At 46.5% G+C, this 22,756-nt stretch overlaps 1 long non-coding RNA gene across 1 annotated transcript in view; it reads left to right on the forward strand.

The window, feature by feature from the left end:
- The first annotated feature begins 2,033 nt into the window (after nt 1–2,033).
- The window catches only part of LOC137375622 (uncharacterized), a 32,073-nt gene continuing 11,350 nt past the window's right edge, over nt 2,034–22,756 (forward strand). Inside the window, exons 1-2 of the long non-coding RNA XR_010976044.1 lie at nt 2,034–2,122; nt 5,432–5,633. This is a non-coding gene — a long non-coding RNA (uncharacterized lncRNA). The remainder of the gene's footprint in view (nt 2,123–5,431; nt 5,634–22,756) is intronic.

Raw genomic sequence — 22,756 nt, forward strand, 5'->3', positions numbered from 1 at the left:
ATCATGGGACAGGACGTCAGAAATGCTCCATCCATCAATATTGGCGACCACACTCTCGAAGTGGTTCAAGAGTTCACCTACCTAGGCTCAACTATCACCAGTAACCTGTCTCTCGATGCAGAAATCAACAAGCGCATGGGAAAGGCTTCCACTGCTAAGTCCAGACTGGCCAAGAGAGTGTGGGAAAATGGCGCATTGAATTGGAACACAAAAGTCCGAGTGTATCAAGCCTGTGTCCTCAGTACCTTGCTCTACGGCAGCGAGGCCTGGACAACGTATGTCAGCCAAGAGCAACGTCTCAATTCATTCCATCTTCGCTGCCTCCGGAGAATCCTTGGCATCAGGTGGCAGGACCGCATCTCCAACACAGAAGTCCTCGAGGCGGCCAACATCCCCAGCTTATACACACTACTGAGTCAGCGGCGCTTGAGATGGCTTGGCCATGTGAGCCGCATGTAAGTTGGCAGGATCCCCAAAGACACATTGTACAGCGAGCTCGCCACTGGTATCAGACCCACTGGCCGTCCATGTCTCTGCTTTAAAGACGTCTGCAAACGCGACATGAAGTCCTGTGACATTGATCACAAGTGATGGGAGTCAGTTGCCAGCAATCGCCAGAGCTGGCGGGCAGCCATAAAGGCGGGGCTAAAGTGTGGCGAGTCGAAGAGACTTAGCAGTTGGCAGGAAAAAAGACAGAAGCGCAAGGGGAGAGCCAACTGTGTAACAGCCCCAACAAACAATTTCTTCTGCAGCACCTGTGGAAGAGTCTGTCACTCTAACATTGGCCTTTATAGCCACTCCAGGCGCTGCTCCACAAACCACTGACCACCTCCAGGCGCTTCCCCTTTGTCTCTCGAGACAAGGAGGCCAAAGAAGTAGAGTAACTAAACCAGAGGGAGGATATTACTGTATTTAGTTAGCATTTAATATTTATAGTAGGAATCTAGCACTAGGGACCATATAGTTATAACAATTTAGTAAGGATTTAATAAGTATTTATTTACCTTAAATTAATTTATTAATTAGTGCTAGAAATGTTAGAGGGGGGAAGTGCTTCACCTGTGAGATGTGGGAGGTCCGTGACGCTTCCAGCGTTCCGGACGACTACATCTGCAGGAAGTGTACCTAGTACCAGCTCCTCACAGACCGCATGGATCGGTTGGAGCGGCAACTGGATGCACTTAGGAGCATGCAGGTGGCAGAGAGCGTCATAGACAGGAGTTTTAGAGAAGTGGTTACACCCAAGGTGCAGGCAGATAGATGGGTGACCGCTAGAAGGGGCAGGCAGTCAGTGTAGGAATCCCCTGTGGCTATCCCCCTCTCTAACAAGTATACCGTTTTGGATACTGTTGGGGGGGATGGTATATCAGGGGAAAACAGCAGCAGCCAGAGCAGTGGCACCACGGCTGGCTCTGTTGTTCAGCAGGGAGGGACAAAGTGCAGAAGAGCAACAGTTATAGGGGACTCTATAGTCTGGGGAACAGATAGGCGCTTCTGTGGACGTGAAAGAGACTCCAGGATGGTAAGTTGCCTCCCTGGTGCCAGGGTCAAGGATGTCTCCGAATGGACAGGGGGCATTCTGAAGGGAGGGGTGAACAGCCAGACGTTGTGGTACACATCGGTACCAATGACTTAGGCAGGAAGAGTGACGTGGTCCTGCAGGGGGAGTTTAGGGAGTTAGGTAGAAGGTTAAAAGACAGGACGTCGAGGGTTGTAATCTTGGGATTACTCCCTGTGCCACGTGCCAGTGAGGCTAGAAATAGGAAGATAGTGCAGCTAAACACGTGGCTGAACAGCTGGTGTAGAAGGGAGGGTTTCAGATATCTGGACCATTGGGATGTCTTCAGGGACAGATGGGACCTGTACAAGAAGGACGGGTTGCATCTAAACTGGAGGGGCACAAATATCCTGGCTGCGAGGTTTGCTAGCGTCACTCGGGAGGGTTTAAACTAGTGTGGCAGGGGGGTGGGAACCAGAGCAGTAGGACAGCAAGTGAAATAAATGAGGGGGAACTAGTAAATAAGGCCAGTAAGACTAAGGAAGAGAAGACAGGGAGATGTTGCGGAGCACAGCGGGACTGGTGGTCTGAAGTGCATTTGTTTCAATGCGAGAAGTATAACAGGTAAGGCAGATGAACTTAGAGCTTGGATTAATACTTGGAACTATGATGTTGTTGCTATTACAGAGACTTGGTTGAGGGAAGGACAGGATTGGCAGCTAAATGTTCCAGGATTTAGAAGCTTCAGGCGGGATAGAGGGGGATGTAAAAGGGGTGGGGGAGTTGCATTACTGGTTAAGGAGAATATCACAGCTGTCCTGCGGGAGGACACCTCAGAGGGGTCGTGCAGCGAGGCAATATGGGTGGAGCTCAGGAATAGGAAGGGTGCAGTCACGATGTTGGGGGTTTTCTACAGGCCTCCCAACAGCCAGCGGGAGGTAGAGGAGCAGATATGTAGACAGATTTTGGAAAGATGTAAAGGTAACAGGGTTGTAGTGGTGGGTGATTTTAACTTCCCGTATATTGACTGGGACTCACTTAGTGCTAGGGCCTTGGATGGGGCATAATTTGTAAGGAGCATCCAGGAGGGCTTCTTGAAACAATATGTAGATAGACCAACTAGGGATGGGGCTGTACTGGACCTGATATTGGGGAATGAGCCCGGCCAGGTGGTCGAAGTTTCAGTAGGTGAGCATTTCGGGAACAGTGACCATAATTCCATAAGTTTTAAGGTACTTGTGGATAAGGATAAGAGTAGTCCTCGGGTGAAGGTGCCAGATTGGGGGAAGGCTAATTATAACAATATTAGGCAGGAACTGAAGAATTTAGATTGGGGGCGGCTGTTTGAGGGTAAATCAACATCTGACATGTGGGAGTCTTTCAAATGTCAGTTGATTAGAATCCAGGATCAGCATGTTCCTGTGAGGAAGAAGGATAAATTTGGCAAGTTTCAGGAACCTTGGATAACACGGGATATTGTGAGCCTAGTCAAAAAGAAAAAGGAAGCATTCGTAAGGGCTGGAAGGCTAGGAACAGACGAATCCCTTGAGGAATATAAAGACAGTAGAAAGGAACTTAAGCAAGGAGTCAGGAGGGCTAAAAGGGGTCATGAAAAGTCATTGGCAAACAGGATTAAGGATAATCCCCAGGCTTTTTATACATATATAAAGAGCAAGAGGGTAACCAGGGAAAGGGTTGGCCCGCTCAAGGACAAAGAAGGGAATCTATGTGTAGAGCCAGAGGAAATGGGCGAGGTACTAAATGAGTACTTTGCATCAGTATTCACCAAAGAGAAGGACTTGGTGGATGATGAGCCTAGGGAAGGGAGCGCAGATAGTCTCGGTCATCTCATTATCAAAAAGGAGGAGGTGTTGGGTGTCTTGCAAACCATTAAGGTAGATAAGTCCCCAGGGCCTGATGGGATCTACCCCAGAATACTAAGGGAGGAAAGGGAAGAAATTGCTGGGGCCTTGACAGAAATCTTTGCATCCTCATTGGCTACAGGTGAGGTCCCAGAGGACTGGAGAATAGCCAATGTTGTTTCTTTGTTTAAGAAGGGTAGCAAGGATAATCCAGGAAATTATAGGCCGGTGAGCCTTACATCAGTGGTAGGGAAATTATTAGAGAGGATTCTTCGGGACAGGATTTATTCCCCTTTGGAAACAAACGAACTTATTAGCGAGAGGCAGCATGGTTTTGTGGAGGGGAGGTCATGTCTCACTAATTTGATTGAGTTTTTTGAGGAAGTGACAAAGATGATTGATGAAGGAAGGGCAGTGGATGTTATCCATATGGACTTCAGTAAAGCCTTTGACAAGGTCCCGCATGGCAGACTGATACAAAAGGTGAAGTCACACGGGATCAGAGTTGAGCTGGCAAGATGGATACAGAACTGGCTCGGTCATAGAAGACAGAGGGTAGCAGTGCTTTTCTGAATGGAGGGCTGTGACTAGTGGTGTTCCGCAGGGATCAGTGCTGGGACCTTTGCTGTTTGTAGTATGTATAAATGATTTGGAGGAAAATGTAGCTGGTCTGATTAGTACGTTTGCGGACGACATAAAGGTTGGTGGAGTTGCGGATAGTGATGAGCATTGTCAGAGGATACAGCAGGATATAGATCGGTTGGAGACTTGGGCGGAGAAATGGCAGATGGAGTTTAATCTGGACAAATGTGAGGTAATGCATTTTGGAAGATCTAATGCAGGTAGGAAGTATACAGTAAATGGCAGAACCCTTGGGAGTATTGACAGGCAGAGAGATCTGGGCGTACAGTCCACAGGTCACTGAAAGTGGCAACGCAGGTGGATAAGATAGTCAAGAAGGCATATGGCATGCTTGCCTTCATCAGTCGGGGCATAGAGTATAAAAATTGGCAAGTTATGCTGCAGCTGTACAGAACCTTAGTTAGGCCACACTTAGAATATTGCGTGCAATTCTGGTCGCCACACTACCAGAAGGACGTGGAGGCTTTGGAGAGGGTACAGAAGACGTTTACCAGGATGTTGCCTGGTCTGGAGGGCATTCGCTATGAGGAGAGGTTGGATAAACTCGGATTGTTTTCACTGGAACGACGGAGGTGGAGGGGTGACATGATAGAGGTTTACAAAGTTATGAGTGGCATGGACAGAGTGGATAGTCAGAAGCTTTTTCCCAGGGTGGAAGAGTCAGTTACTCGGGGACATAGGTTTAAGGTGCAAGGTGCAAAGTTTAGTGGGGATGTGCAAGGCAAGTTCTTTACACAAAGGGTGGTGAGTGCCTGAAACTTGCTGCCGGGGGAGGTGGTGGAAGCAGGTACGATAGCGACGTTTAAAAGGCATCTTGACAAATACATGAATAGGATGGGAATAGAGGGATACGGTCCACGGAAGCGCAGAAGGTTTTAGTTTAGGCAGGCATCAAGATCGGCGCAGGCTTGGAGGGCCGAATGGCCTGTTCCTGTGCTGTACTATTCTTTGTTATTTGTATATGTCCTTCAGGACTTGGCCAGCATGGTCACTAGTAGTGTTGCTGAGCTATTCTTTGTAATAGATGTTGAATTCCCCACTCAGAGTACATTCTGTGCTCTTGCCACCCTCAGTGCTTACTCCAAATGGTGTTCAACATGGAGGAGCACTGATTCATCAGCTGAGGGAGGGTAATAGGTGGTTATCAGCAGGAAATTTACTTGTCCATGTTGACTTCATGCCATGAGACTTCATTGGATCCGGAGTCAATGTTGAGGGCCCCCAAGGCGCCTCTCTCATGATGTACACCGCTGTGCTGCCACCTCTGGTGGGTCTGTCCTGTCGTTGGAACAGGACACATGAAGGATGGTGATGGCAGAAGCTGGGATGTTGGCTGAAAGGTACGACTCTGAAAGTACAACCATTCAGGCTGTTACCTCCTATATTTTCTCCTCCACTTCCTAATTTTGTCTTGCTGCTTCTTTACTAGGAACAGGAATTATTTTGGACACTCTGGCTGGAATTTTACCGGCCTACTAAGAGCGGATTCGGAGGTGGGAGGGTCCGTAAAATGTGGTCGGGATGCGTTCCGCTAGAAGTCTGGCATTGGGACGGTGCTTCCGGATCTTACCAGTGGCGGGAACCGTGGAGGGCTGACTACTGACACAGACGTGGCCTGATTGTCATTTAAGGTATTTAAAGGGGTAATTAACTCAAATTTTATGGCACATGGGAACCACAGGCCTTCAGAGCCCTATCTGGGTAAAGGAGGCAGTGAAGAGGCAAGAGTTCAGTCCTGCCTCTCCCAGTCAGCCATCTGGAGAGCCAGCGTGTGGTGGAAGGGAGGGTGGTGAACAGAGGGCATTGCCTGATGACAGCAGAAGGTGGGGGGGGGGGGGGCAGTGGTAAAGGTGCCAGCACAGAGGGGGCGTGCTGCAAGAGTCACAAAGGGCAGGGATACTTCCTCCCAAAAGACAAGTCAGAGAAAGGCATGGAGGTGGGGGTTGTGGGTGGGGGTGGTGGTTGGTGGGTAGAGAGAGGCTGTACAGAACACATGACTAGGAGAGAACTCACCTGCCATGGGCCTACTCCACCGACTCTTTGTGGCCCCCACCCCCTCTGAGGAAGGGGAGCAGCTCAGAAGGAAGGACATCAGGAATGTCAGTAGCAGCAAGAGGGCCAGCCTCCAGGTGGGCATGCCAGAGAAGGACACAGAGTGGTGTGCCAACTGCCTCCTGTTCGAGGAAGGGCCTATCCCCGGGAGACAGTGCAACTGTGTACGATAGACTATCTCCAGATGTCCGTGTATCAGTGTCAGCACAGACTGAGACTCTCCAGGGAGGTGGTCACCGATCTCAGCGCAATGATTCAGGATGAGCTGAGACCTGCGGGACTTGGTGGCCACCCCAAGCCAGTGGCTCTGAAGATCACTATGAGTCTCAACATCTATGTCTCTGGATCTTTCCGAGGATTCACTCGAGACATGCGTGGGATCTCCCAGGCTGCTGCCTACTGCTGCATCAAGGAGGTGACCAATGCCCTGTTCAAGAGGGCTGGTGATTATGTGTGCTACTGAACCGACCTAGACAGTCAGGTGGAGAGGGCCATTGGATTCGGGGCCATCGCTGGATTTCCCCCAGGTGCAAGGTGTCATCGACTGCACGCTTGAGCCATCAAGTCTCCCATGGACCAGCTAACAGTCTTCATCAGCAGGAAAAGCTTCCATTCCATCGATGTCCAGCTAGTCTGTGACCATCAAAAGCATATCCTTCAGGTGTGTGCAAGGTACCCGGAAAGCATATGCATATGTTCTTTGGCATTCCCAGGTGCCAGAGCTGTTCTGGTCCCCTGTGTGCGTTTAGGGATTGATTTTCGGGGTTAAGGGCTACCCATTGAAGACATGTCTGTTCACGCCTGTGAGGAAACCTCTCACTGCAGCAGAGGAAAGGTACAACAACAGTCACGGACCCAACCAAGCAACCATCGAGCTGGCCATCGGGCTGGCTAAAAATGAGATTCAGGTGCCTAGATCACTGCGGTGGAGTGCTTCAGTATGCTCCAGTGAGGGTCTCGCATATCGTGGTCATCTGCTGTGCTCTGCACAATGTTGCACTGCACAGAGGGGAAGCCTTGAATAATGAGAACATCAATCACCATCCCTCATCCAACAAGGTGGATGTGTAGGAGGCTGCTGAGCAGGTGGCACAAGATGAGGAACCCCTTGACCAGAGGCAAGAGCAAATGAGAGATGCGCAAGGGAGGCTTCGGACAATCTCATACATACCCATTTCTTGTGACCCTGAAACCCTATCAATATCAATGCAATAAAAATTCACTTTATGCAGACCTGCTGTCACCGCCTTCATCTCACAATCCATCTCCCATCGCCCGGGTTCATTGTGTGCACTGACAAAGTTGAGGAGCTGACCAGATGCAGTCTAGTCCAACATTAGTAGCCCATTGAGGGTGCAAGGCTGCAGATGAGATCTAACATGGCAGCAAGAATTGAAAGGATGACCAACATCTGTGAGTCAAACCTTTATTGAGTGGCACAACAGAAACCAGCCTACACATGTACAACATGTAAGCACCTGTGAACCCCAAGTGCTGCTAGGTGCTCTTAATTCACTTGTCTGCTCCTACGAGGTGCCACCCCTGCGCTTGCAGCTGACGTGGAGGCAGGCTGCTGATCAGCTGCCCCATGGCTTGGAATGACCTTGGCAGCTGTCCTCTGGCTGCTTGAGGCCTAGTGGGCCCCCACATGCTGAGGGATTCATGCGCAGGTGCAGGTCCCCCCATTTGTCGCGGCTACTGGAGGTGCGGTGGTCACTGGCAAAGGGGCCAAAGAGCTGCTGTTCACACTCAGCGCACCCTGAGAAAGCCCCCTCCCTTGCAAGGCACACGTACCTCTTTGCTGACCTGAGAAGGACAAAGACCTGGTGGAGACTCCAAGCCCCTCATCCCCATCTCGCTTTGTCACTGCTACATAAAGCTAATGGACAAGGTGATGGCACGCAGGTCTGCACGTATCTCTGGTATTCACTGAGTGGTCTTCTGGTGCTGGCTGTCCATGAGCGTCACCAACCTCTTGATGGAGGGAGCCATGTGCACACACACGTGAGACATGGCAGCACTTATGGCCTGGATGGACTCCTCCGTCATCCGCGCATGGGTGCGCATAGCCTCTGGCAGCTCTGCCAGATGTTCCCACACCTCACGCTGCAGCTCCAGCAGTTGCTGTGTGGCCACGACTCAAGAGGCACATCATCAGCCTGAGGCTCAGCACGGGCCTGGCCTCCCACAGTCCTGCAACTGTCAGTGACCTTGACTGTTACAGCCTCTGCCAGCTGTTTGGGTGCGTCTGTGATGTGCGTCTGCCAGCTTTTGACCCTGGATCTAATCACAAACCCATACCCACCAACATGAGAGTATCTGAGCTGGAGGAGGGTAATGATGTGACGCTGCACCCTCTGAGCATCCTTCCTCCTCGTCACAGGTGGCTGGCTGGCCCCCCCCAGTCTCTCAAGCTCCGTGTCCTTCAGGATGACCCTGACCTGCATGACACAAGACAAACATTGAAGGGTTCAGAGCTTCTGATTTTCCTCATCCCAACTATGCCTGATTTGGAGCTCCATGTGTCCAGTGGGGGACACATGAGTACTGTGCCACTGCACTCGTTCACTCACTCTCCTGTACTGACACTCCTGTTTCAGCATCGGCAATTGAACGGCTGCCCTGAGACCCAGCCAGTTTCAAGGCCTTCTCCTCCATTGGGGTCAGGATATGCAGGACTGGAACTCCCTCTATTAGTCTTGGCCCTTTCCTTGCAGATGTGCACCAGTTTCTCCTGTCTTCCCCATGAAGACTAACACAACACCTATGCTGGTGGCATCCCATTGGTCCATGATGGGGGCACACAATGCCTCCTCCATTCAGCTGTTCTCGAGGGAACTTGTGGGGGTCACCAATGACAGATAGCGCCTCTCATCATGAGCAGCCATGCATCATAAGAACACAAGAATTAGGTACAGGAGTGACCATATGGCCCAGCGAGCCTGCTCCGTCATACAAAACGATCAGGGCTGATCTTAGGATTCAACTTCACTTTCCCACCCACTCGCCATATCCCTTAATTCCCTGAGAGACCAAAAATCTGTCCATCCCAGCCTTAAATGTATTCAATGATGAAGCACCCACAACCCTCTGGGATAGAGAATTCCAAAGACTCACAACCCTCTGAGTGAGGAAATGTCTCCTCATCTCAGTCCTAAATGATCGACCCCTGATCCTGAGACTGTGCCCCCGTGTTTTAGATTCCCTGACCAGCAGAAATAATCTCTGTCTACCCTCTCCAGCCCTCTTAGAATCTTATATGTTTCAATCAGATCACCCCTCATTCTTCTAAACTCCAGAGAATACAGGCTCAATTTATTTAGTCTCTCACCATAGGACAACCCACTCATCCCAGGGACCAGTCTAGTGAACCTTCACTGCATTGCCTCCAATGCGAGTATTTCCTTTCTTAAATGTGGAGAGCAGAACTGTACACAATATCCTAGATGTGGTCTCACGAAAAACCCTATGCAATTGTTGCAATACTTCCTTATTCCTGTACTCCAATCCCCTTGCAATCAAGGCCAACATGCCATTTGCATTCCTATTTGCTTGCTGCACCTGCATGTTAACTTTCTGCATTCCTTGTACAAGTTTCTTTGAACATCGACACTTACAAGTTGCACACCTTTAAAAAAAAATATGCTGCTTTTCTATTCTTATGACCAAAGTGAATAACTTCACACTTCCCTACATTTATACTCCATCTGCCATCTTGTTGCCCAATTACTTAACCTGTCTATATCTCTTTGCAGCCTCTCTGTGTGCTCCCCACAACTTACCTTTCCACCTACCTTTGTATCATCAGCAAGTTTAGATACATTACTCTCTGTCTCTTCATCTCAGTCTTTAATATAGATTGTAAATAGCTGAGGCCCCAGCACTGATCCTTGCAGCACTCCACTACTTACTGCCTACTAACTTGAAAATGCCCCGATATGCCCACTTGTCACTTCCTGTCTGTCAACCAATCATTTTTCCATTACTCCCAACTCCATGAGCCCTTATCTTTCCAATTAACCTTTCGTGTGGAACCTTATCGAATGCTTTTCGGTATACCACATCTACTGGTTCCCCTTTATCTACCCTACTAGTTACATCCTCAAAAAACTCCAAAAAATTTGTCAAACAGGATTTCCCTTTAGTAAAACCAGGTTGACTTGTTCTAATCATACTGTACTTTTCTAAGTACATTGTTAAGTCTTCCTTAATAATAGATTCCAGCATTATCTCAATGATTGATGTTAGGCTAACTGGCCTGTAGTTCCCTGTTTTCTCTCTCCCACCTTTCTTGAAAAGCAGTGTAACATTTGCCAACTTCCAATCTGATGGGATTGTTTACGAATCTAAGGGATTTTGCAAAATCATAGCTAGCACATCCATTATATCTGCAGCTATCTCTTTCAGCTTTTTCGAACCCCAGGATGTAAGCCATCAGGTCCTGGAGATTTGTCATATTTTAGTCCTTTACGTTTCTCCAATACTTTTTCTCTGCCGATATGAATTTCCTTAATTTCCTCACTCTTTTTTTAGCCCCTGCCTATTTCTGGTATGGAACTTGTGTCTTTTCATTTTATTTTAGAGATACAGCACTGAAACAGGCCCTTCGGCCCACCGAGTCTGTGCCGACCAACAACCACTCATTTATACTAATCCTACATTAACCCCATATTCCTACCACATCCCCACAATTCCCCTACCACCTACCTATACTAGGGGAAATTTATAATGACCAATTTACCTATCAACCTGCAAGTCTTTGGCTGTGGGAGGAAACCGGAGCACCCGGCGAAAACCCACACAGTCGCAGGGAGAACTTGCAAACTCCGCACAGGCAGCACCCAGAATTGAACCCGGGTCACTGGAGCTGTGAGGCTGCAGTGCTAACCACTGCGCCACTGTGCTGCCCTTCTACTGTGAAGAGAGACACAAAATATTTGTTCAGTGCCTCTGCCATTCCCTCATTCCCCATGACAATTTCTCTTGTCTCTTCCTCCAAGGGACCTAAGTTTATGTTAGCCACTCTCTTCCTTTTGATATACAATAAAAGCTCTTACAATTGGTTTTTATGTTACTGACTAGTTTACTCTTCTATCCTATTTTTCCCTTTTTTATCAACTTTTTGGTGATCTTTTGCTGGTTTCTAAAACACTCCCAATCCCTCTTACTTTCTACTCTTTTTGCAACATTGTAAGGCTTTTCTTTTAATCTAATACTATCCTTAACTTCCTAAGTGAGCCACGGATGGGTCTTTCTGGCTGAGTTTTTGTTTTTCAAAGAAATGTATTTTTGTAGAACATTTTGAATTGTTTCTTGCAAGGTTTCCCACTGTTCATTTACTGCCATACCTTTTAGTCAATTTACCCAATTTACCTTAGCTAGTTCTCCCCTCATACCTACGTAATTGACTTTGTTTAAATTTAAGATTCTTGTTTGTGATTGGATCATGTCACTTTCAAACTTAACATGGAACTCAATGGTATTATGATCACTGTTTCACAATGGATCTTTTATTATGACATTGCTTATTAATCTTGCTTCATTACACAATACTAGATCTAAGATAGCATTATCCCTAGTTGGCTCCACAGCATATTGTTCCAAAAACATTCTACAAACTCATCTTCTAGACAACTCCTGGCAATTTCATTGTCCCAGTCCATATGAAGATTAAAGTCCTCACAATTATTACATTGCCTTTGTTACAAGCTCCAATAATTTCTTGTATAATGCTCTGTCCAATGATATAACTACTATTAGGGGGTCTATAAACTACTCCCACCAGTGTTTTCTGATTCTTGCTATTCCTGATTTCCACCCATACTGATTCTACTTCATGATCTTCTGAGGCCAGATCATTTCTCACTATTGCCCTTATGTCATCCTTTACCATCAGTGCTACCCCTCCTCCTTTGCTATTCTGTCTTTCTTTCCAAAATATTGTGTACCCTGGAATATTTATTTCCCAACCTTGATCACCATGTAACCATCTCTCTGTGATGGTGATTACATCTAAATCAGATACCTCTTTTTGTGCCACTAGTTCATCAACCTTTAGGGTTTTTTTGCTTCTATTCCCTTCAATGACCTTATTTGCTGATGTACAATTTTTGTTAAACTCTCTGTCCCTTCCTGTCCCATTCTGATTGTCTTTACCCACAATGCTATACTGTTCCGATGCCTTGGTCTTTCTCTTTGGATTTCTAAATCTCACCTCTCCCGAACCCTCCCCACTCTGTTAGTTCACAAGCTCTAGTCTTATCTGCTGGCTCACTCTTGAGTTTGTATGCACTGCCCCTTCCTGTCACACCCTGATTATCATTATCTTTAATGCTGTCTTTCTCTCTTGCCTTCTCCTCTCTCTTTAAACTATCACATTTTCCCTCACTTGATCCCTCACCCCCACTATTTAGTTTAAAGCCCTCTCTACTGCCCTAGTTCTACGACTCGACAGAACACTGGTCCCAGCACGGTTCAGGTGTAAACCATCTCAACAGTACAGCTCCCACTGTCCCCAGTACTAGTGCCAATGCCCCATGAATCAAAACCCATTTCTCCCACACCAAATCTTTGAGCCACTCATTTAACTGTCTAATCTCATTTACCCTATGCCAATTTGCTCGTGGCTCAGGTAATAACCCAGAGATTATTACCTTTGAGTTCTACCTTTTAATTTAGCCCATAGCTGCTCATACTCCATATGCATAACCTCTTTCCTAGTCCTATCTATGTCATTGGTACCCACATGCACCATTTCAACTGAATTTTCCCCTTCCCACTGCAAGTTCCTCTCCACCCCGAGCAGATGTCCTGAACTCCAGCACCGGGCAAGCAACAAAGCCTTCTGAACTCTCACTCTTGGCTGCAGAGAACTGTGTCTATCCACCTGACTATACTGTCCCCTACTACCACTACATTCCTGTTTACACCTCCTGCTTGAATGGCTTCCTGTACCATGGTGCCATGGTCAGTTTGCTCATCCACCCTGCAGCCTTCGCTCTCATCCATACAAGCTGATTGAACGTCAAACCTGTTGGACAATTGCGAGGGCTGAGATTCCTCCACTTCTGCCTTCTTAACCCCCTTACCTGCCTCACTCACAGTCACATCCTCCTGTCCCTGACCACTAACCAAATAAGAGGACCATATCCTATGGGGTGTGACTGCCTTCTGGAACAAAGTGTTCAGGTAACTTTCCCCGTCCCTGATACATCACAATGTCTGTAGCTCAGCCTCCAGCTCACTGACTTTAAGCCAAAGCTCCTGGAGCGCAGACACTTACTGCAAGCATGTTTGTGGTGGATCACATTGATGCCCACCAGTTCTCACATACAACAGCTGCAACACATCACCTGCCCTAGAGTCATAGAGGCATAGAGTTATACAGCACAGAAACAGGCCCTTCGGCCTATCGTGTCTGTGCCGGTCATCAAGCACCTAACCATTCTCATCCCATTTTCCAGCACTTGGTCCGTAGCCTATTATGCTATGGCGTTTCAAGTGCTCATCTAAATACTTCTTAAATGTTGTGAAGGTTCCTGCCTCTACCACCCCTTCAGGCAGTGCATTCCAGATTCCAACCACCCTCTGAGTGAAAACATTTTTCCTCAAATCCCCTCTAAACCTCCTGCCCTTTACCTTAAATCTATGCCCCCTAGTTATTGACCCCCTCCACTAAGGGAAAAAATTTCTTCCTATCTAACCTATCAATGCGCCTCATAATTTTGTATACCTCAATCAGGTCCCCCCCTCAGCCTTCTCTGCTCTAAGGAAAACAACCCCAGTCTATCCAGTCTCTCTTCATAGCTGAAATGTTCCAGCTCAGGCAACATCCTGGTGAATCTCCTCTGCACCCTCTCCATTGCAATCAGATCCTTCCTATAGTGTGGCGACCAGAACTGTACACAGTACTCCAACTGTGGCCTAACCAGCATTTTATACAGCTCCAGCATAACTCCCCTGCTCTTATATTCTATGCCTCGGCTAATAAAGGCAAGTAACCCAGATGCCTTCCTGACCACCTTATCTACCTGTGCTGCTGCCTTCAGTGATCTACGGACAACTACACCAAGGTCCCTCTGACCCTCTGTACTTCCTAGGGTTCTACCATCCATTGTATATTCCCTTGCCTTGTTAGTCCTCCCAAAATGCATCACCTCACACTTCTCAGAATTAAATTACATTTAATTCCATTAACTGGCCACTTAAGGGCCTGGATTGGCCTGGGGCAGGCAGGCCAGTTTTCGCCGCCACCACCCCACATAAAATGGCGGTGGAGATGGGAGTGGGTCGGGAAGGGACCCTCCCCCCGCCGCCCCCGGTGCCTCCCACTCCATTTTACACCCCAACCCGCTCTTTGGGGGGGGCATAAAATTCCAGCCAAGGAGTCGAAAACTACATATAGATAGGTTGTGTGGGCAAAGATTTGGCAGATAGAGTATACTGTGGGAAAGTGGGAACTTGTCCACTTTGGCCGGAAAAAGAGAAAAGCAACGTATTATCTAAATGGAGAGAGATTGCAGAACTCTGAGATGCAGAGGGATCTGGGTGTCCTAGTGCACAAAGCACAAAAGGTTAGCAGGTACAGCAAGTAATTAAGAAGGAAAATGCAATGTTGTTGTTTATTGCAAGGGGAATGGAATGTAAAAGTAGAGATGTTTTGCTGCAGTTGTACAGGGTCCACATCTAGAGTATTGTGTACAGTTTTGGTCTCCTTACTTAAGAAAGGATATAATTGCATCGGAAGCAGTTCAGAATGGGTTCACTCGACTGATTCCTGGGATGAGAGGGTTATCGTATGAGGAAAGATTGGACAGGTTAGGTCTGTATTCATTGGAGTTTAGAAGGATGAGAGGTGATCTTATTGAAACATACAAGATCCTGAGGGGACCTGACAGGATGGATGGTGAAAGGATATTTCCCCTTGTGAAAGAGACTAAAACTGGGGGCACAGTTGAAAAATATGGAGTCTCCCATTTAAGACAGAGATGAGGAGAATTTTTTTTCTCTTAGAGGGTCGTGAGTCTGTGGAATTCTCTTCCCTGGACAGCGGTGGAGACAGGGCCATTGAATGTTTTTAAGGCAGATGTAGACAGATTCTTGACAAACAAGGGAGTCAAAGGGTATCGGGGGTAGGCAAGAAAGTGAAGTTGATTCCACAAACAGATCAGCCATGATCTTATAGAATGGAGGAGCAGGCTTGAATGGCCTACTCCTGCTCCTAGTTCAAATGTTTGTATGTTCAAGCCAGTCAGGTAGGCAGAGGTAAAGGCCTGCTCGGGTCTGGAAAAAAAACCCGACCTGAACCCAACAGAACCACATCGGACCTGAGTCCTTCCATTTTTTCCCGAACCCGACCCGACCATAGTGCACTCACTTTACTTACCACTTTTGGATGGATGGAATGAAAGGAGGTTGCACTGCTGCAGCATGAGCGCGATGACGTCATAGAGACGCTCACTCGCTCACTGCGCAGACTCAGAGTCTGTGGAGTACTGTGGACTGCTGTGTGTGTCCGACCCGGACCCAGACCAACCTGACCCGAGCCCGAAAGCCAGACCCCGAAGAGCGACCCGACCCAGCCCGAATCCGACACACGTCATTGGGTCCCGTTGGGTTTGGGTCAGGTAGCAGGCCTTTAGGCAGAGGAATCTTCAGGCCAGTCATGCAGACAGAGGAATCTTGAGGCCAGTAAGGCAGGCTGAGGAGCCTTCAGGCCAGTCAGGAAGGCACGCCTTCAAATCAGGCAGCAGTGAATGCAGGACAGGCAGCCCTCTAAATACAGCAAATACCATGCCCGTCTAAGAGCGAAGTCCAAAGTACGGAAAGTCCTCATCAGAGAACTCCTCTTTGCTGACGATGCTGCTTTAACATCTCACACTGAAGAATGCCTGCAGAGTCTCATCAACAGGTTTGCGTCTGCCTGCAATGAATTTGGCCTAACCATCAGCCTCAAGAAAACGAACATCATGGGGCAGGATGTCAGAAATGCTCCATCCATCAATATTGGCGACCACGCTCTGGAAGTGGTTCAAGAGTTCACCTACCTAGGCTCAACTATCACCAGTAACCTGTCTCTAGATGCAGAAATCAACAAGCGCATGGGTAAGGCTTCCACTGCTATGTCCAGACTGGCCAAGAGAGTGTGGGAAAATGGCGCACTGACACGGAACACAAAAGTCCGAGTGTATCAGGCCTGTGTCCTCAGTACCTTGCTCTACGGCAGCGAGGCCTGGACAACGTATGCCAGCCAAGAGCGACGTCTCAATTCATTCCATCTTCGCTGCCTTCGGAGAATACTTGGCATCAGGTGGCAGGACTATATCTCCAACACAGAAGTCCTTGAAGCGGCCAACACCCCCAGCTTATACACACTACTGAGTCAGCGGCGCTTGAGATGGCTTGGCCATGTGAGCCGCATGGAAGATGGCAGGATCCCCAAAGACACATTGTACAGCGAGCTCGCCACTGGTATCAGACCCACCGGCCGTCCATGTCTCCGTTATAAAGACGTCTGCAAACGCGACATGAAATCGTGTGACATTGATCACAAGTCGTGGGAGTCAGTTGCCAGCATTCGCCAGAGCTGGCGGGCAGCCATAAAGACAGGGCTAAATTGTGGCGAGTCGAAGAGACTTAGTAGTTGGCAGGAAAAAGACAGAGGCGCAAGGGGAGAGCCAACTGTGCAACAGCCCCAACAAACAAATTTCTCTGCAGCACCTGTGGAAGAGCCTGTCACTCCAGAATTGGCCTTTATAGCCACTCCAGGCGCTGCTTCACAAACCACTGACCACCTCCAGGCGCGTATCCATTGTCTCTCGAGATAAGGAGGCCCAAAAGAAGCTGCCACCGTCATTGGCGCCACGTTCCCCACCTGTGCTCTTTAATTGGATGGGCCCCACACCTACCCTAAATTTATTGGTCATGTTTGGCTGGCCGCTGGACAGCTGAGCAGAAGCGGCACACGTTTCCAATGCCACTGCTGGGACCTGCGGCCTTAAATTCAGCCCTCTCTGTGGGCTATAGAGAAATACCCCACTCAAGCAGTCCAAACAGCAAAATCTTTGCTTCAGCATTACCCTCTGTTGCACAATCATTCTGGTTGAGGCATATGCTGATTTGTATTCATGTTTTGTTGCTGTGCGCAAAAACATGAATTTCTGAGTTAAGATTGTATTGGGTTCCGAACTATTTCATTGGACTAAACACTTCAATATTCATGTGGTCCCAGGCTGCCTGTGGTGGGTAGCCTTTATGCTCCCAAAAGCCCAGAAGTTAAAATAGTGGGGAACAGGAACACTCTGGCAATGCAACAGAATGTGCCTGGGCACTACTTTAAACCCCCACTGCATCATTCCCACGAGGTAGGGATGGTTAAAATGCGGACTAAGATACTGGCCTGGAGATGGAGAAAGTACAGGGGAAGTCAAAAAACCTTCAATAGTGATTTTCTACCTACACTACTAGGATATAATATGGGAATTGAGAATGCTTGAGAACAGGTTCGGGGCAGCTTTAGCAAAATTTTCAATATTGTAAGGGATAAAGATGAACTGCAAGTTCAAAATGGCACTGAATAGTTTTTCAGACGAGTCAAATGGAATGTAATGATCTTTTCTGGTTCTGTACATTCCTGTGTTCCTAACTGATTTTTAAGCATTGACCCTGAATTTGCATCGTCCATTATTAGCACAAGAATGCTTAATTTGGTCATCTAAGATTCCTCTAGCTGTTATTTTAATCAAAACATTATGGAGAAGGGACTTTCAGATGAATGAATTAAATATTCAAGTGCTTGGATCTTGTATAATTTCAGGTTCACCATGTTTGAGAAAGTTTGTTTCTTTTAATTAAAATGTAATTTTAATTTGTACTGATAAATTTGTCTAAGTTCTAGTTAAAATGTTTTTTGTTTGATTAACTCTCGAACAGCAAGACTGTTCTGGGTACTGCCTGTGCGGAGCTTGCAAGTTCTCCCTGTGACCACGTGGGTTCCATCGGGTGCTCTGGTTTCCTCCCACAGCCAAAGACTTGCAGGTTGATAGCTAAATTGGCCATTGTAAATTGCCCCGAGTGTAGGTAGGTGGTAGGAGAATTGAGGGAAAGTGGGGATGTGGTAGGGAATATGGGATTAATGAAGGATTAGTATAAATGGGTGGTTGATGGTCGGCACAGATTCGGTGGGCTGAAGGGCCTGTTTCAGTGCTGTATCTCTCTATGACTCTATGACTTGCATTATCATGTCTTCTGTTCTCAAATGGTAATGCCTAGGGAGTTAATTTGACAGGTTGTTAAGTGTTATCAGTAGAATTACAGCTCTCTGAAAATTGGTATGAATTTAATCACTCACCATTGTTAGCTTTCTTTGCTGCTTTAATTAGAAGACATAAACAATCTGTGATGAGTGAAAAAACACCACTGACTATGTACCAGCCTTTGGTTCATGAAATATAGCCTGTATACAGAATTCTGTCAACCTACTATTTAGTTGGCACAGGCATAAGGTAAAGATACTATCAGTTATACATTTATGATTAAATTTATAAATATCAACCAAAAATGATTGCACAGTAGATTTAAATTTTGATTTGTCTCATGGCAGCATATTTTGTTCAGTAAGCAGCTACCATGAATTAATAATGGGCTAAACTAGTGTAATCTGTGAATATTCTATAATATAAAGAAAGGATCAAAGCTAAAAATGCTTGTTGCTTTTTAGTGCTGGTGTACAGTTTTCAAGGCCTGGATTTTCCCCAACATAATTGGTAAAATGGCAGAGTGGGACTTCCTTGTAAAAGAGGTTCAGGCACAAGGGGAAGTGATAGTAGGTAGGAGCAATGGTAAAGCACATTGAAAGGACAAGATGGTACTAAACATATATGCTGCTAATTCAATTTGCCTGATTTTTGTGGGCCCATTTCCTGGACTGCTTGATCGTGATCCGGGATTGGTCTCCTGCACCCACATGTATATTGAGATAGCTAGCATCACTCACTATCTGGGCATTCAGGAATTGAAATCCCTTCCTATTTATGAGTTGATGGGGCTTTCAGATAGGACCTTTATAACAAGTGGGTGGCATCAATGGCACCTGCCCTCGTGGAAATACACCCATTTGGAAGAAGTTGCTGGCATTGTTTCTTTCTCTGCTTTGCTGGGTCCACGTGGAACTGTGTAAACTCATACGAACATATGAACATACGAATTAGGAGCAGGAGTAGGCCTCATGGGTATGGCTGAACAGGACATCCACGACCTCTCTAAAGCAACGATGAACTGCTGACTGCCTGATGTGACTAATGTCAATAGAGGCCACCTAGAAGCATCCAGACGCATAAAAGTTATGTGCTATTTTCACCTTTGCAGTCACAGACAAGGCTGCTCCCTTAGTGGGGAAGGCTACAAGTCAAGTTCTAACAACTATCGTGGTTGCAGGGGAAAAGCACAGCCTTCACAGCCATTGTCCAGTGGGCAAATCCAGATTGGTCTGTGGATCCTATGGGTTGGGTGTTGCCTGTTTTATTCCATGTCCTCAAGCTCCAGCTTCCTCTAAATTCCCAACAAGTTTCACAAAATACCTTTAAATGCTTAGAAACTGCAGCTTCAAAGTTGTGGAAGTTACTTCCATTCAAAACTCTGTTGCGGAATTGCACACCTGTGTGACCTTTAATGGGAACAGATAGGGTAGATAAAGAAGAACTTTTTCCACTGGCTGGGGTGTTTGGGACTAGGGGGCATAGGAACATAGGAGCAGGAGTAGGCAATTCAGCCCATTGAGCTTGCTCTGCCATTCAATACAATCATGGCTGATCTTCCACTTCAATGTCTTTTTCCCACACTATCCTCATATCCCCTTATGTCATTTGAATTTAGAAATCTGTTAATCTTTGCTTTAAACATACTCAATGACTGAGCTTCCTCTGGAGTAGAGAATCCAAAGATTCACAACCCTTTGAGTAAAGAAATTTCTCTTCATCCCAAGTGGCTTCCCCCTTATTTTGAAATTGTGTCCCCTGGTTCTAGACTCCTCAACCAGGGGAAATATCTTAGCTGCATCTACCCTGTCTATCCCTTTAAGTATTTTTGTAGTTTTCTCTGAGATCACCTCTCATTCTTTGAAACTCCAGCAAATACAGGCCCAGTTTCTCTAATCTCTCTTCATAGGACAGTCCCACCATCCCGGGAAGAAGTCTGGTGAACCTTCGTTGCACTCCCTCTATGGCAATAATATCTTTCCTAAGGTAAGGGGTCCAAAACTGCACGCAGTACTCTAGGTGCAGTCTAACAAAGGTTCTATACAATTGAAGCAAGACTTCACTATTCCTGTACTCAAATCTTGCTATAAAGGCTAACAAACAATTAGCCTTCTTAATTGCTTGCTGCACCTGCATGTCAGTGATTTACTGACAAGGACACCTAGATCCCTTTGTACATCTATACTTTCGAATCTCTTACCATTTAAGAAATACTCTGCACATCTATTCCTCCTACCAAAGTGGATAACCTCACATTTTCCACATTATATTCCATCTGCCATATTCTTGCCTACTCACTAAAACTGTCCAAATCCTCTTGAAGCCACTTTGCATCTTCCTCATAACACACATTCCCATGAACTTGAAAATATTACATTTGGTCCCCACATCCAAATCATTGATATATATTGTGAACAGCTGGGGCCCAGGCATTGATCCCTGTGGTACCCCATTAGTCACAGCCTGCCAACATGAGAATGACCCATTTATTGCTACTCTCTGCTTTCTGCCTGTTAACCAATCCTTAATCCATGCCAGTATATTACTTCGTATCCAATATGCTTTAATTTTGCTAACCAACCTCCTGTGAGGGACTTCATGAAAATCCTTCTGAAAATCCAAGTATACCATGTCCAGCGACTCCCCTTTATCAATTCTGTTCGTAACATCCTCAAAAATCTCCAACAGGTTCGTCAAACATGATTTCCCATTCATAAATCCATGTTGACTATGCCCAATCAGATCATTATTATCCAAGTGTCCATTTATCACATCCTTTAGAATAGATTCTAGCATTTTCCCAATGACTGATGTAAGGCTAACAGGTCTGTAATTCCCTGTTTTTTCTCTCCCTGCCTTCTTAAATAGTGGGGTGGCATTTGTGACCTTCCAATGAGGCATTGTCTTAAAGTTAGAGCTAGACCTTTCACGAGTGAAATTAGGAAACACTTCCTAGATGCAAAGAATGGTAGAACTTTGGAACTCTCTTCCTCAAACAGCAATTGATGCTAGGTCAATTGTTCATTTTAAAACTGAGATTGATTGATATTTGCAAGCCAAAGGAATTAAGGAATATGGGGCAAAGGCAGGTATATGGAATTAGATCACAGGTCAACCATGATCTCATTGATTGGCAGAACAGGCTCAAGGGGCTAAATGGCGCACTCTTCTTCCTATGCACTCAAGCTCTTCCCAATTTGATCAGCAATATCACCTTTATAGTAGTGGTTATTTTCAGGGTGGTAAGTGAGCTGGAAACTCGAGAAAACTCACTTCGAGATGGCAGATTAGGATCATCGGAAGGAGCTCATGGCAGCCATTTATAAGTATGGAATTTCAATGGTGAACCTTTCTGCCCCATTTAACCTTGACTTTACCATTTTCCAGATTGCCTTTACACTGCCTGAGAACAGAATTATTTTGGGCTTGGGTTTACATATAAATATTCCATGTTATAGCTACTTAATTTGTTTTCCTAAAATCAGTGTGATAACAGATAGACTGGATGACTTATGTTATTTCAGGCTAGAGAGCATACTTTATATTAGAATTGTAGGCTTTTATAGTTAATCATTCATTCACAAGTTAAAATAAATGCCTTTTTTAATAGTTTCCTTTGTTTAATATTAGGCAATTATGCATTGTAACCATTAAGATTTTGAGATAAGAGAACATATTATACTGCATTAAATCTGCTAATTAGTATAGCAAAAGGTGGATATTTATTTAAATAACCTAATGTTCTGTTATTAAAATGTTGATGATAAAGTGGCTAGGTAACCCAGTGAGTTAATGCAATGCTCTTTCACTGCTAGAATCTGTCTTCACATTTAATATACACTGAAGGGATGAAAGGTTCTCTTGAAAGTTTCTATGCAAATAGGGTATGGCACTAATACAAAAGCAAAATACTGCAAATGGTGTAAATATGAAATAAAAACAGAAAATGCTGGAAATACTCAGCAAGTCAGGTAGCATCTGTGCAGAGAGAAACAGAGATAATGGCCGGGATTTTATCCTGGCGGCGGGGGTCTCAATGTCTGGAAAAAGCGTCGCCGAGAACCCTGCGTCGTCTCTTCTGTAGAAGGCCCGCCAAATCTAGTGCCAATTAGACACTTAAGTGGATAGCGATGGGCCTTCCATGGGACCATGGATCCCAACGACAGAAGTCCTGCGCTCAGGTAGCTGCTGGCCAATCAGAGGGCCAGGAGCAGCATTGGACCCAGGCCACAGGTGGGTCAGGGTGGGAGGGGTCTTCTGGGGTCATGGGGGAGGGGGTTGTCGGAGTGTCGGTAGCAAAAGCAGGGGGGAGGCTCTCAGCAGGCTCCCCCCTTCCCGATGCCTGGTCCCTAGTTCAGGCACTAAGTGCCTTTAAACGAAGGATCTCCTCCCCCACTGCCCCAGAGCCGGAAAGCAGCCCGCACAGTTTTTTGTGCTTCCTGTGCAGT

Source organism: Heterodontus francisci, chromosome 12 (genome assembly GCF_036365525.1).
Source record: "Heterodontus francisci isolate sHetFra1 chromosome 12, sHetFra1.hap1, whole genome shotgun sequence".
Lineage (NCBI taxonomy): Eukaryota > Metazoa > Chordata > Chondrichthyes > Heterodontiformes > Heterodontidae > Heterodontus > Heterodontus francisci.